The sequence below is a fragment of the Pan troglodytes genome, chromosome 6 (assembly GCF_028858775.2).
Source record: "Pan troglodytes isolate AG18354 chromosome 6, NHGRI_mPanTro3-v2.0_pri, whole genome shotgun sequence".
NCBI classification, from domain to species: domain Eukaryota; kingdom Metazoa; phylum Chordata; class Mammalia; order Primates; family Hominidae; genus Pan; species Pan troglodytes.
The window spans coordinates 32,317,583-32,333,494 of NC_072404.2; the positions used below are offsets into that span (position 1 = coordinate 32,317,583).

Sequence of the window (15,912 nt, forward strand, 5' to 3'; positions counted from 1 at the left end):
AGAGGAGCTATTTCTCTCTGATGGAACAAGGAGTAAGAGAAGCCCCAGAGATATTCAAGGTCACCCTCTGTGTCCACTGCGTAGGCAAGCAGCGCTTCTCCCTGGGATTGTTTTTCTTTGTACTATCTTCAAAATATAGACAGTTTTTAAAGACCTATTCTTGGGCCTTATCTCTTCTCTTGACACCTGGCAATCTCATTTTCCTCCATCCAGCATCTGCTCTGCCCTGATACTGAGTCTGTGAAGGTGACTGTAACCCAGGCAGGGCCCTCTGTGTGCTCACAGTCAATACCGGAGGCCACACATGGCCCCTGATGTAGTGGCAAGTGTACTACAGAGGTGAGCTCGGGGTACCCACCACAGGGATGGCGTGACTGAGGGCAAGATGCAGGGGTCAGGGGAATGTTTGTAGAGATGTGATGATCTGAAGTTGGGGAGGGGAAGGGCATTCCAGCAGAAGGACCATTATGAGGAAAGGCATCATATAGCTTGGGTAATTACAAGTATATTAGCTTGAATTATAATATTACTAACAACCCCCATATAATTTACTCTATTTACTATGTGCATGGGGTCCTGTCCAAGCTTTCTTTTTTTTTTTTTTTTTTTGAGACAGAGTCTTGCTCTGTTACCCAGGCTGGAGTGCAGTGGTGCAATCTTGGCTCACTGCAACCTCTGCCTCCCGGGTTCAAGTGATTCTCCTGCCTCAGCCTCCCGAGTAGCTGGGACTACAGGCGCCTGCCACCATACCTGGCTAATTTTTGTATTTTTAGTAGAGACGGGGTTTCTCCATGTTGGCCAGGATGGTCTCAATCTCTTGACCTCATGATCCACCCTCCTCGCCTCTCAAAGTGCTGGGATTACAGGTGTGAGCCACCATGCCTGGCCCAAGCTTTTTAAAATACTTCTACTATCCATCAAAACCCAGTCCCAATGATACTTCCCCCAGTAGTGTCACTGGGGTCATTCCTGACTTCTCTTCGTGGAAACAACCTCACCTTCCTCTGGACTTTCATAGCATATGGCTTAGGACATTGATTTTCTTAACTTGTAGCCTAGTTAATAAAGCATTCTTGATAAACTGTGTTTAGCTATAAGGTCTGAGGGTCTGGATACCAACAGAGTCATGTTTCAGCCCTCACAGCACTCAATAGAATATCTTGCACATATTTGCTACTAAAAAAAAATGTGTTTTATGAATGAATGAATGAGTGAGTGAATGGTCTCTTCAGGTGCTATTGTGGGAACTCACTATCACTTTTTCCTTCTCAAAGCCACTAGTTGAGATTTAGAATTCAAACCCCCTTTCTGCTGAGTATAAGTTTTGTAGAGGACAAGGCATCCCCACCGCTGTCCAGGGCCATTGCATATCTTCTAGCTCGGCCCAGGTTAACCCTGTGCAGCAGGCTGTTTGAATCTTCCTTCACTTCCCTCACTTCCTCTTTTTTCTAAAGCCTCATTCCTGGAAAAGTTATTTCTCAGAGTTCCCTGTCCTTCTATCTAATGGCTTCTAGGTGCCCCCTTGATTTCAGGGTGACAATGCCTTTCTTGAAATCACCTCACCCCAGATAATGAACTCCCTGAGTTTTGCCCAGAGAATGTTCTAGATATTCATACCTGGTACACAGTGTTTCTCTCCTCCCCCTTCATGTCTTGGAACTGAATTCCTTTAAATGCTTCAAGCTTCGCACACCTGCCCCTGCCTTCCGTCTTCCCTGGATCTTACCTCTCCCATGGCCCCTGAAAATCAACGTTTATAAAACCTTACATTTTGAGTAATCTTGGTTTTTTTTCCATTCCATATATCATGAAAAGCACTTGGCTAATGTCTCACGTGATAAGAAAGAGTTGCTTTTGCTTCATTCAGCTCCACGTTGCTCATATTCTGTCCTATTCCCTTATAGAAATGACTTTCCCCTTGAGCTCCTTCAGATAAACTAAAGCCCAGAGTTTCATTTCATGGGCACTGATATTAATGAGCGCACATTATATGCCAAGCATTGTGATAGTTTGGTGGCAAAAGCAGACGTGTGGAGAAGAATTTATGTGTTAAGTGCCCAGGGAGCAGGAAAGAGTGTGTGCGGGGGGAGGTCAGATTTCAGGGAGGTTTCATCCAGCAACTGACTCGGGAGCTCAGTGTTGCTGGAGAAGATGGAAGTCGCTAGGTAAGGTGGATGGGATAGTGGTGGGAGGAGATGGAGAGCATTTCAGGCAGAGTGGGAAGATACAGGACTGGCCTTATTTATGAAGCCCTTTCTCTCTCTCTCAGGATTCCTGCTCTGCTGCCTTGGGAATTTCACTTATCAGACATCTGGTCTCCCCAACTCTAGTTTAAGTGTCTTAAGAATAAAGATGCTTGTCATTTCCTTGGGATTCCTTAGGAAATTACTAGAAAGTAGCAGGCACTATTAAGTACATACGTATTGAAAGATCACCTTATATCCTATAAATATGTACAATTATTATTTGTCAACTAAAATTAAAACTTTAAAGAAAGAGAAAAAGGAGAGCAGATGCTGGGTAGGTGTTTGATGAGGGAGTGACGAGGGAGTCTGTATGGGAGGGTTCCTTTAAATGGAGTGTTTCTCCTCCTGCATAAAGATAGCTCAACTCCTGCCTTGAAATGAAGAGTGAACAGACGATCAATAGCTTCTTGCATCTGGCCTGGGTGTGGTAACGTCTAGGCCATTAATATGCTGTTGGGCCCTTCCCACCGACATTTGTTTCCCGAAGCTGTGCTGCAGCATTTCTGAGTTGCTTGGCTTTGCTTCCTACCTTTGCACACCCTCCGGGAGGAAGGGCTCTCTCTCTCATTCTCTCCCTCTGTTTATGAACAAGGTAATGTGTGTCAAATTGCCTTGGCTTAACCAGGCAATTGTGCGCCTTTAAAAGGTACCAGGAAATGTTTCTCTGCGGTCAGATTGGCCCATAATGCACATCTGTTCTCTTGACCAAACTCCAGCAATCTGCCCTGGCTTAGCTGCAGGCCGCACAGCCTGCTCCTGGCTGGAGTCCCAGGCCCAGCAGGGGAGTTTCTGCGAGGTCAGCCACCTGGGTTTCTGGCTGTCTCAAGGCACCGAGGGTGCTGGTCAAAGGACTCAAGATTTGTGGTTCCCACAGCGTCAGGGCATCCCCAGGAAATCTACAAAAACTCTGTGGGGACAGGAGGAAAAGGAGGGGAGAAGTGAAGAGGATTTGTCTATAGAGAAAGGATGTTCACTGCTTTGGGGAAGTTTTGAGTGAAACTGAAACCAGTATCTGCGTGGGTTTTCCTTTTAGAAGATGACCTACAAGAGGGATGAATTCAATTTATGAGTGAAAGCCCAGACGCATTTTATATTTCCCCAAACTCTGGCTTCTGCACTTAAGTAAATCCCTGAGAATAAGGTGCAACGATGACCTGGATGGAACCGTGTGGAATTGAGCCCAGTTGTCTCCACGGAGAGTCTCATTTCCAAACACCTCCAAAGGATACCCAGCACCCCGCAACCTCTCCCCAGCTCACACCACCAGCCCGTCGATGTTCCTGGGATAGTCCCGGTGCCTCCTGCCTGGTGTCCTTGCATCTGCCCTTCCCCCTCCACAGTCTGTTCTCAACACCAGCACCAGGTTGCCTGTTAAAGTAGGCCAGATCATGTCACGACTTTGCTCAAGACTCCCCAAGGACTGCCCACCTAAGGCAGAACAAGTCAAGATCCCCCTATGGGTATCAAAGCCCCCGACTCCTGATCTTGTTACCTCTCCGAGCTCGATGCATCCCCTCCCGTTGCTCACTCTGCTCCAGGCACACTGACCTTCTTAGTGTTCCTCTGTTTGGAGCACTCTTCCCCCAGGTGTCTGGACTGCTTGTGTTCTCTGCACAACTGCCACTTTAGGTGGCTCCGGCACTGTCTTCAGGTCTTTGCTCACACATTGCCTCATGCATGAGGCCTTCGTGTCAGCCCCGTGTGAGATGGCTCTGGTGGCCACCCAGCACTTCCAATTCCTCTCCCCTGTAGGAGCTTTTCCACAGGACTTACCACCCTCTGACATATTATAGATTAACCTCTTTTTAAAATTTTTTATTTTTTGAGATAGGGTGTCACTCTGTCGCCCAGGTTGTAGTGCATTGGTGCCATCTCAGCTCACTGCAGCCTCAACCTCCTGGGCTCAAGTGATCCTCCCACCTCAGCTTGTAGCTGGGACTACAAGCGTGTGCCACCAAGCCCAGATAATTTTTGTATTTTTTTGGTAGAGACGGGGTTTCCCCATGTTGCCCAGGCTGGTCTTGAACTCCTGGGCTCAAGTGATCCACCCGTCTTGACCTCCCAAAGTGCTGGGATTATGGGTGTGAGCTATCATGCCTCGACAGATTTTACTTTTTTTTGTTTTTTGAGACGGAGTCTTGCTTTGTCACCCAGGCTAGAGTGCAGTGGCGCGATCTCGGCTCACTGCAACCTCTGCCTCCCGGGTTCAAGCGATTCTCCTGCCTCAGCCTCCCAAGTAGCTGGGACTGCAGGCGCGTGCCACCACACCCAGCTAATTTTTTGTATTTTTAGTAGAGATAGGGTTTCACCTTGTTAGCCAGGATGGTCTCGATCTCCTGACCTCGTGGTCCACCCGCCTTGGCCTCCCACAGAGCTGGGATTACAGGCGTGAGCCGCCGCGCCCAGCCCAGATTTTACTTTTTGTTCTTCTGTTTATCTCCCTGCAACTGGATCTTATCTGTGGTTCCCTGTTGGATCCCCAATGCCAGGACCACAGCTGGCACTCAGTAAAAATGGGTGGAGCAAATGAAGAAGTGACAGAAAGTTGAATCTGCCTGAGAAGGAGATATAAGACAAAAATCCTAAAAAGCTGAAAAGATACAAACAGTGACATCATCTGAAAACAAAAGAGTACCCTGGACTTGATCTCAGGTTGTGAACCATGACTAGCGCAGGAAAGAACAGGAGAGAGGATGGGATGGAGGTGTCCCAGCACAAACTCAACATTCTGGGGAAGAGGTAATCCACTGCCCTTTGCTTCATTTAGAAAGTGGAACTGCTGTAAGATGCAGGCATTAGTTAGGAAAAGTAGAAAGGGAGAGTTAAACATAAATATTCATCCACTTTTCATTTAATACATACCTATTGATTGTGTGCTCTGTGTAAGCCACTCAGAAGAGGCTATGGAAGACCCCATTGAATTTTACTTCATTATTTTCTTTCATAACTTACATTATATGCATTATGTGTGTTCTTATGAATATACCAACGTGGCATAATACTTTGAGCCTGGGTTTTGAAATAGACAGGCATGGGTGTGAATCCCATTCTCTGCACAACGTTGGGTGTGTTCCTTCACTTCTGAAACCTTCTAAAATGGTTATGGCTATTATTTTTTGAGAGTTCACTGGGTTCTACGCACTGTACTAAGTACTTTTCATCTATTATCTCATTTAATCCTTGCTAAAGCTCACAGATGTGGGTAGTGTCATCTCTGTTCTACAGGTGATGGAACTGAGGCAGAGTGGGGCCAGGCAAACTCACCTGGGGCCCCTCAGCTAGTGGGTGGTAGGGTCCAAGGCAGGTCTGCCTCTAAATTCCTGCCTTTAGCCAATTCATCATCAGTCTTCCTCATCTGTGCAATGGGGATCATTTAACACGGCTCCACAGGGCTGGGCTGTCCTGGGTGCCAGTGTCTCTGTGAAGCGTGTTATAAACCTGAAGATCTGTAGGGCACTGGCTGCTGTCAGAAGCCCTCAGCCTGTCCCTCTTCCACAGCAGGTGCTGCCTGTGAACCAGTGTGGGTGACACTCCTGCAATGCCATCGCACTTCTTGTAGGCTCAGAGGGGCTGGAAGCAGGGCCTGAATGGGAGCTGAGGGAGGGTACAGTGCTTGTGGCTTTTCCCCTGGGCAGCTTCCCTGTAGGAGCTTTGGCTTCTGCAAGCCTCAGGCACAGAGGGGTAAGCAAATGAGGAATCTTCACTCCAGGTTGGATCCTGACCCCTCCCCACCCCACAAAGCTGGGAGCAGCGGCAGTGGTTCTGGAGGACGTGCCGGTCTTTGCTCCTCCACACTTGGGAGAAAGCTGTGCTTTTCTGCCTCTTCTTGCCACTGTGGCCTGGGTGGAATCAATGCCATGTGTGAAAACAGCTGTGTGCATCTGGGGCGGGCACTGTGTAGGCCAGTAAGAGAACAGGCAAGTGGCCCGAGGACTGGCTACTGCAGGCACTTCGATCACCTTTAATTATAGCCGCTTAACTGGCCTCTCATTAGAAATACCCCCACGGATCTCTTGTCTGATTGATAAAATCTTCCCATCTATCTCCAGCAACGGATCCCTCCAACTTCTTCTTAAAAGCTCAATCAGAGACTTTGCCTTAACTGGGGGAGGGCCGGGGTGCAGGTGGGTTAAATGCAGAAATTTCTGCTGACTTCAGAGTGGTTGTTTCTGGAACTCAACGGCTTTGGGTTTTTAGTTAGTTTGTTTGTTTTTAAACAAACTGTCTCTGAGGTTAGTTTCTAGGGTATTAATCTCCTATGCTTGGCAATTACGTGCATTTAGAAAGTGAGTAGAATTTGGTTCTCCTGGAATAGAACTAATTTACCATTTGTGGTTAACAGGAAAGCTCAAGAGACTGTGGGGTGCAGAGCAAATATGTTTCTCCTTTCTTGGATGTAGACCCTTGGCCCGTGATACTCACACCAATGGTAGCTAAATTAGAGCAACTGGCTTGTTTATTTTTGATACTTTATAGCCATTCTGTGTTTTTTCTTTCCTGTTGCCTTAGAGAGGGAAGAGAAACAGTTATAGAACACTCATGTTCTGGGCTGCTTATGTGTATTATTTAGTTTAATTCTTGTGACAGCTCATGAGGAAAGCGTCATAATCTCTACATTTCTCAGATGGGAAACTTGACTGAGAAAGTGTCTTGCTCAAGGTTACTGTTAGTGGAGGAGATGGGATTTGAACTTAGGTTGGGCTGGCCCCAAAGCCTTCCTCTATGCCCTCTGTTTCCCAGGCCTCCCTTGGACTAAACACGGCATCAACGGAGGGCTGGAGCAATTGCTCTTAAGCTCAGCATGGCGACAGCGTGGCCCTGTATGCCGCGAGGTTGCATACAATTTTTTTTGTTACTACTTCATGTTGTGAATAATATGTTTTTTTCCCATAGAGTGAATTTGTCTCTCTCTCACCCACTTGTATTTTGATGTTTCTTTGGAAGGTGGTAACTATAAACAGACTGGATTGGATGACCTGAGTTCCCATCCCAGCTCTGCCATGAACCCTCCCACATCACAAGTTCTTCGTTGATAAAATTGGGGTCCTAAAAAGAAAAAGAAAAAAAATTGGGATCCTAATAGTATTTATTCTTCGTTGTTAATGGTGAAGTGAGGTATCCCCCACAAGGCGTGTAGGTACAGAGGGAGGCTCTGTGTGAACTGATATTACTGAATGGAAAGGAAAAGGGTGTCATCACAGCTGGCACCCATGGCCGTGCTGCTCTTGTGAAAATCACCTGTCACCTGTGTCAAGGCAGGATGAAGCTCTGAGTCAGAGCCGAGGTCTGATGAGGTAGATTCTGCTGGTGGTGGTCTCTCTCAGCCCTCAGCACTCACCCTCTGGCAGCAGATAGAAACAGCTTATCAGAGTTTACGTACTTTGAAATGAATAAGAGGGTGTACATTTCTGAGTCAGTGCTGTAATGTATTAGTAATAAAACATGGCCAACAGAAACCCTTCCTATTTGGAAAATGATTACTGGCATTGAAGTTTGACTTTGATTGTTGTGCTTTACACAGTATATTACTTGGGGAAAGTATAAGCTCTTTTTTCTTTGCAACACCTCTTACCTTCTCTTGCCTGCTGCCAAATATCTATGTAATTTTGGATATGTTAACTCATTTATTTGACAAATATTAAACCTTATCTTCCTAGGAACCTAGACCTGCATCCTATACATGCAAAAGGAGGCCAAGTTCTAGTGCAGGGAGACATCCACTTACATCATAGGCCCATCACTTCAAATCAGACATGGGAACTATGTTGGAGCCAGGAGAGGAAGCAGATATCTGTGTCTGGAAGACAGAAGGAAAGCAAGGGAAGCTCTGAGATGGAGGAAATGCAGGGAGGAGAATGGGAGGCTAGTACATCTCCCAGCTTCCTAGAGTAACAAAATTAAAAATGTTGGAAATATTTTAAGAGAATTATCAAATAGATGAAGCCAACTCTGTAAGTTGTGAAACATAAAAATCATGGTTCATTGGCGGGGCTCCGTGGCTCACGCCTGTAATCCCAGCACTTAAGGAGGCCGAGGCTGGCAGATCACGAGGTCAGGAGATTGAGACCATCTTGGCTAACACGGTGTTAGCCCTGTCTGTACTAAAAATACAAAAAATTAGCCGGGCGTGGTGGCTGGCACCTGTAGACCCAGCTACTGGGAAGGCTGAGGCAGGAGAATGGCATGAACCCGGGAGGTGGAGCTTGCAGTGAGCCGAGATCGTGCCACTGTATTCCAGCCTGGGCAACAGAGCGAGACTCCATCTCAAAAAAAAAAAAAAAAAATCATGGTTCATTTTTTTTCACAGCAGTTTAAAAGATCTCAAGATTTTTGTTGATAGAAAATAAAACAAGGAAAACTATGTCCAGTGGATGAGATGGACCTGAGTTCCCAGTGTACAGGGTAAGGAGACCCAGAGTACCAGCACTCCATTGTGTTAGGGCCACACACCCACCTCCCACCCCCAGAAAGAAAATGGTACATGTGGTGGATTTGATTCTTCTCCAAATTTTCCACCTCCTTCATCGATTCATGATGTAATCCAATCGTACATCCACAGCCTTCCCACATGACTCCTGGAGGAGCTGGCGGCACATACATCCTCTCACCACTGACATTAGGTTTAGTCATGCAACTTGCGTGGTTGATAGGAGGTTAGTGGTTGTGATACAGGTAGAAGTTTTAAATATGCTTGGGTTTTGCTTGCACTTAAATGTGCTTGGGTTTCATTTACACTTCTGTCATCTACTGTGAGAAGAACATGCCCTTGAATGAAATGCTCATGTATGAAAATACAAAGATGTGAAGGTATCAGTCTGGAAGAGCTATAACCCCAAATTATCTCAGTGATCCTTTTTTTTTTTTTTTTTTGGTGGCAGCTTTATTCAGATATAATTCAATACCATAGAAATCAACCATTTAAAGTATACAATTGGCCGGGCGCAGTGGCTCACACCTGTAATCCCAGCACTTTGGGAGGCCGAGGCGGGTGGATCATGAGGTCAGGAGATCGAGACCATCCTGGCTAACATGGTGAAATCCTGTCTCTACTAAAAATACAAAAAATTAGCTGGGCGTGGTGGCAGGCACCTGTAGTCCCAGCTACTTGGGAGGCTGAGGCAGGAGAATCCCTTGAACTGGGGAGGCGGAGGTTGCAGTGAGCCAAGATCGCACCATTGCACTCCAGCCTGGGCAACAGGGAGAGACTCCATCTCAAAAAAAAAAAAAAGTATGCAATTAGCTAGTTCTTTATATAGTCACAGTGTTGTGCAGCCATCACCATAATCAATTTTAGAACATGTCCATAACCTCCAAAAAAAAACCCATATCTTTAATGATTACCTCCCACTCCCCCAACTCCTAGACCCTCTCCCCAGTCTTAGGCAATCACTCATCTACTTTCTGTCTCTATGGATTTGCCTGTTCTGGACAGTTCATATAAATGGAATCATGCAATAGGCAATATTTTGTGACAAGCTTCATTTGCTTAGCGTGTTTTCAGGATTTATCTATGTTGTATTACTTATCAGTACCTTATTCCTTTTCATTGCCAAATAATATTCCATTGTATGGATATACCAGATTTTATTCATTCATTCATTTGCTGATGAACTTAGTGGTACTTTTGACATAACTGTTAAAATACATAGAAGGAATAAGAGAGGTTCAATGTGCTTATGACTTTATAGGACAAATGACTTTATTGCAATGTACTGTTCCATCCATGCATTAGTTCCATTTCTCATAGTAAATAAATTGGCATGTGATTTACTATAAGTCTCTCTGAGACTTACTTGCCTAAACCAGTGTCCCCAGGTATAACCAGCTTGCAATCATAGATAAAGTGATGTGTCTGTAGAGCTGACGCCAGAGTCTGGATGGGTAAATTTTCGAAGGCAAATGCTCCTTCAGATACGGGGGGTCCAGCCAATCTTTCTGGGCTACTGCCTGTGATGTTTATTATGGGCTTAAAAAATTCTACATAGTTTATGAAGTCTGAAAGCTTCTTTCCGTGAAACATAGTAATTAAATCATTTCTTTTATCTGTTCCCTTGTGTGTGATGATGGTATCAGAAATCTCAGTGTTACTTCTTCCTTCCTGGCCTGAATTCTTGGACATCTCTATTTTATTGAGCTTGTGAGTTTACCAATGCCCAGATTCAAATACATCTGTGTATATCACTCACATTCCACAAAGGAGCTCTGTCATCTGGATTATAATGAAGACACCACAGTGAGTAAGGGGACTATGGAGTCCTGCCAGGCCCAAAATGTGACATGTCAGACTAGAGCAATTTTCTGTGGAGTGGTGACAGTTAACCATAGGGTTGGAGTAAATATCTCAAGAGTGTGCACTATTAAAAAACCCCCAATATTTTGTCTCATTGCTTTGATTTATTTTTGTCCCAATTATTTAATTTAGATCAAATGTCAATTATTATTAAAGGAGGGCAAGAGGACTTTATCTTATCAGAAGTGTTCAGGGGAAGGAGGAACATGGGTTTAGAAAGGCTAAAAAATACTATATTAAAATAAACTCTACAAAGTAAACCCAAGTGCCTACAGGACCAGACAGGAAGAGCCAGTCAGATAGAAGAAATGGAATGGACTTGGGCCACGATCTCTTATCATAAGCTGATAAAATTAGACATAAATAATCAAATGGTGGATAAAAATATACTTAGATGTTATGAAATTTACTCTTGAACAACGCTTTGATAAAAGAGAAAATTGAAAGGTAAATTATAAAGTATCTAGGAAGCAAGGGAAAGTAGAATAGTTTGTGTGAATCTGGGGCAGAGTGAAAGCTGTACTCAGAAGAAGAAGTATAGCCTGAAATGCCTGTATCAAGGGTCAGCAAACTTTTTCTGTAAAGGGCAAGAGCTTTGTGGACCCTATTGTCTCTGTTGAAGATTCCTTTTTGTTTTGTTTACAACACTTTAAAATGTAAAAACAACTCTTAGTCCCCAAGTTGTACAAAAACAGGTTGTGGGTCTGATTTGGCCCACGCATAATAGTGTGCTGACCCTTGCTTCTGTTATTATAACGGACAAAAAGGTAAAAAATAATCTAAGTAATAACCTTAAGAAATCAGAAAAATGATGACAACAATGACACAAAACACAGGAAATTATAAAGTAAAATTAATAAAGACAAAAGCTGAAACAAATGATATAGGAAATAAAAAATTGTAGAAAGAGTGAATAAATCCAAAAGATGGTTGTCAAGACAAGTAAAATAGAGGATCCTTTTGAAGTTAGACTAAGAAAACGGAGAGAACAAAAATATACAAGATTAGCAATGAGAAAGGGAGATATGGATACGGGAGAGATCAAAATAAAATCTAAGAGAACATTGCATACAGCTCTTTGACAATAAATTTGAGCATCTAAAATAAATGATTTCCTAGCAGACACTAACAAAATTGATCCCAGAAGAAATGAAAACTTGAGTGGGCCAATTACTATAGAAGAACATTGATTAAAGATTTACCATTGAAAAAGGCACCAGAATTAGATGGGTTCACAAAAACAAATAATTTAGTTTTTAAAATACCATTCAAGCAATAGAAAAAGGAAAAAAGTTCAGTAAGTTTCTTTGCTTAGAAAATAAAGAGCGGAAAGTTCGGGCACAGGAGTGGCAAATTACCTTGAGTGCCAGCTTGCAGCAATGGGTAGTGAAAGAGATTATGAGGCCCAGTTGAGATCCAGTGGGAAAAAACTGGGGATTAGTTTGCCATTCCTGACTCAGCTTGGAAAATAAAGTCAAATGGATCTTATATCATGTTTTCTGCAGAGATAGCCAGGAATTACTCTATGATGTCCTATGGATTTCTGATCAATTTATTTGAGAAAACTTCTACATTCAGTAATTTACATCCTTCTAATGACCATTCAGTAGCCATATGAAAATCATCTAGATTAGGCTCCCAAACCCAAATCTAACTTTGCATTAATCATCAGTGCTGTGGGTGTAGCGCATTGATCAGAGAAGCCCAAGGTTACAGAGCCAAAGAACTCATGGGATATTTCCCAGTGACAGGACCATCATAAGAAGGGTTGTCTTCCTTGTCTCTGATGCCTTTGCTGATTTGTAGCTGAACAGAAATCCTCCCGTTTCATTCATTGGTCTAACCGTGATCTCAGGGCTTTATTTTCCTAATTCGCTAAACACAAACGCAACTGAACAACATCTCTTCCACTCTTAAAGGGCAGCTCATTCTAGTGGCTGTGCTGGCCAACCCTGCCTGGGCTTCCCCAAGTCCATCACATCTACCCCTGTAGGTGGAAAGAGCAAAAAAGAGCCAGACACGGCAGTAAGGAAGGAAGAAAGAAAGAGGAACTGCCACTGCAATGAGTAAATCTTCATTATTATAAAAAAGGGAATCATCACTTTACTATCTTCATTTTTATGATGAAGTAAAATAAAATGGAAAGAAAGAGCGAGAGAAATGATTGCTTGGTAAACGGCCTCAAACCTAGCACGTGTTTATTTAAGCGTCTCTGCAAACATAACCCAGGATGTCCGTTAAATCAGCAGGCATGTCAGTTGGCACTTCTGGTTACAAACCATTTTACGGTCATACATCATTCATAGCCGTAAAAGCCATTTGCCCTCTGTCACCCAACCAATCAGGATTCAGCCAAGGGGAAGCTGAGCAGTAGCCCGGCAGTTTTCTTTGGGCTCCTCTGCGTTTCCGCAACCTGGTTCAGCAGAATGTCACAGAAAATTAACTCCCCTGGGTTATCAAGGACCCCTCCTCACTAAGGAGCAATATAGGATTTCAGGCTAATATTTACCCCTCCCCAAGCAACACCTTGTGATGTGCCAGAAGAGGCAGAAGCGCAACAGGCATCACACACCAGCCCTGGGTAACACCTGCTGCTTTGAACTGTTGGAATGAAAGGCCGAGGAGGGGACGCTGCCAGTCCACGTCTCGGCGATTCACTCCCGCTGCCCGCTTGGAGCAGACTTGAAATTGATGTCAGCGTCTAAGCCACCCAGTGAGTGACCTTGGCCTGCCCTTGCTTCACTCTTGCAAGTTCTCATTTTTTCATTCTTGCTTCCTCACTATCATTCCATTACTGAAACTGAGATGCCTGCCAAGGCCTGCCGACTACCTGGGCCCTGCTAACCACGTGTCTTTGGGTCCTCCCCATAGCCTTTGCCTCCGGGATGGTATTTCACTTGAAATGCCTCTCCAAATCTGTGTTCTCTTTACATCTATTATTTGTTAACTCTTTCCTATGCACTTCCTCACTTATGAATAAAGCCCAGCAGCAGTTGTCATAACCCCAGTGGGTGCTGGGACAGCCCCATCTGGTCCCCCACTCTATTTCTGTTTGGACAGTTCACATGTCTTCCCGCCTCTCCAGTCGTAACAGGCTAGGATCAATTTTCCAGTGGCAGCTTGGAAATAATAGTACAAAATGTATATTAATACAGAAATATATTGTGAAACTGTCCTTAAACAAACAAATGAGCCACTTTAAAATATTACTGCTATAAATGACCATGACAGTAGCACAGCACATATAATAAAAAATAACTGCTGAAGAGAAGCTGCTGAATTACTATAGTAATAAACCAGATGTGATTATTATCATTTAACACGGTCATTGAATACCATGAATCCCTGAAGCCATTAAAATATTTATGATTAAACATTTGCTATTCCTTATAACAGAACATATAGTTGGGTACTAAAAAACTGTTAAAGTATTATTTCAGCTAATATATGCCAGTTCTATAATAGAGGTCAACCAAGATTGCCTGAATCCTTCAAAAGAGGGACAAACAGCTGCCTCTCCATATCTTGACATATTGCAGGATGTTTATGCTAGCATTATATACTCTCATGGTACTGGGTAGCGTGTATCAACTATACACTACTAAGCTGGAAATATGTCCCTCTTCTATATGTTCATGGGCAGATGTGGGCTTGGGGACTGTTCTAGTCATTCTCCTAGAGAAAAAGCAGATGGAACAGATGCTTTCAAAGCCCTGTTCATAGCCTCTTGGCACTAATCTCGAGCATCCTACAGCAAGTGTCTCCACCAGCAGGCCCGCGCCCACGCCTAAAGTACCAGGGGATTAATGCCTCTGCGAGTAGCCCTCGGCTATGGCAGGTGGAAGTTGGAGAATAAATATCTTGGCCACGTTTATAGACATACCTCTTGCTTGAAATCAATCCCTTCGCTGTGCTCTGGATACCCTGGTTGCTTCCCGGATGATTGTTTTCAGTTAAAATTTTAGGTGGGAAGATGGCTTTAGCCCAGGAGTTTGAGACCAGCCTGGGAAACATTGGGAGACCCCCATCTCTCTCCAAAAAAGGAAAGAAAAGAAAAATATTAGGTGTGGCGGCAAACATCTGTAGTCCCAGCTATTCAGGAGGCTGAGCTGGGAGAATCACTTGAGCATGGGAGGTCGAGGCTGCAGTGAGCCATGATCCTGCCCACTGTACTCCAGCCTGGGCGACAGAGTATAACCCTGTCTTACCAAAACAAACAAACAAACAAAAACAACACAAAACTTCAGTTAAATGTAAGGTGGGGTTTCTTGTGCTGAAGAAAAATATTACAATCAGTGTCTTAAGTTTAATGAGATACTTCTGCACGCAGGGCCAATCTTCCAGGGTGTTTGCTTCTTGTCTCTTGCTCCATTTCCAGGTCCAGCTTCATCAGTTGGGGGGGGAGGTGTTGATGCCAGGAAGGAAACTCATCCACTGGATGTCCTGTTCTGGTAGTAGCCCAGAAGTGGGTGGACTCTGTGTTAGAAAGAAGAACTGAGTGAGAATTCATCACCATCACTTGGGGCTTATCTGGATATTTCAATTATTCACGTTATCTTTTCCATAAAATCCAGAATTGGCTATTTGTTTTCAGATGAATGCTGACAGTAAGGGCCTTTCCTTATGTCTTTAGGGACAAATGTTATCCAAAAAATAAAGTGCTTGAATTGTTGAACTCTAATAGGGAACAACATGGTGAAAAGAAGAAAGGCAGGAATTTTGGGGAGAGACTTGGATTTCAGTTCTATATAAAGCATATGTTATATAACTCTTTCAATATTCCTAACTTCCCAGAACCTAACATTTCTCATATGTGAATGACCATAGCAATTGTATAAATTGATATAATGTACATAAGTTTTTATGTATACTGCCATATGCATAATAGGTATTTAATAAACACTGATTTATTAAATAATGAATGAATGGTGAATTTACCCACTCTGAAGCTATTTCCATGCTATAATGGTGACAACTCAATTCTTGGCATAAGTTGTTACCTATTGGGAACGCATTTGGTTCCCAGCATGTCTCTCTGGAGCTTCCCATAATATAATTTTGGCAGTGTGACATGTCTCTGTCATGTGGGTTCCATATTTGCCTTTGTACTTCCAAATTATGTTAGTGTAGGTCCACCCCATTCTTGTTGTGGTTTCACATTTGTAGGTTTCATAAACTGGGCAGTGGTCTGATGTGTGCAGGAAAACTCACAAAGCCTCAGAGTGGAATAAAAAACATTTTCAAAGACCCCTGCTGGCTCAGTCAACCCTAATGAGCTATTTGGTCATTAGAGACTCTTTGCCATCAATTAGTCATTAGATCAGCAACCATTCATTGATGACAGGGTTCTCCTCCTTAAAGGGACAGTACTATTAG

The 15,912-nt window shown here is 43.8% G+C and overlaps 1 long non-coding RNA gene across 1 annotated transcript in view; it reads left to right on the forward strand.

Annotated features, from left to right (window-relative positions):
* Nucleotides 1-688: 688 nt before the first annotated feature.
* The window catches only part of LOC129144532 (uncharacterized), a 43,603-nt gene continuing 28,379 nt past the window's right edge, over nt 689-15,912 (forward strand). The window contains exon 1 of the long non-coding RNA XR_010158820.1: nt 689-13,249. This is a non-coding gene — a long non-coding RNA (uncharacterized LOC129144532). The remainder of the gene's footprint in view (nt 13,250-15,912) is intronic.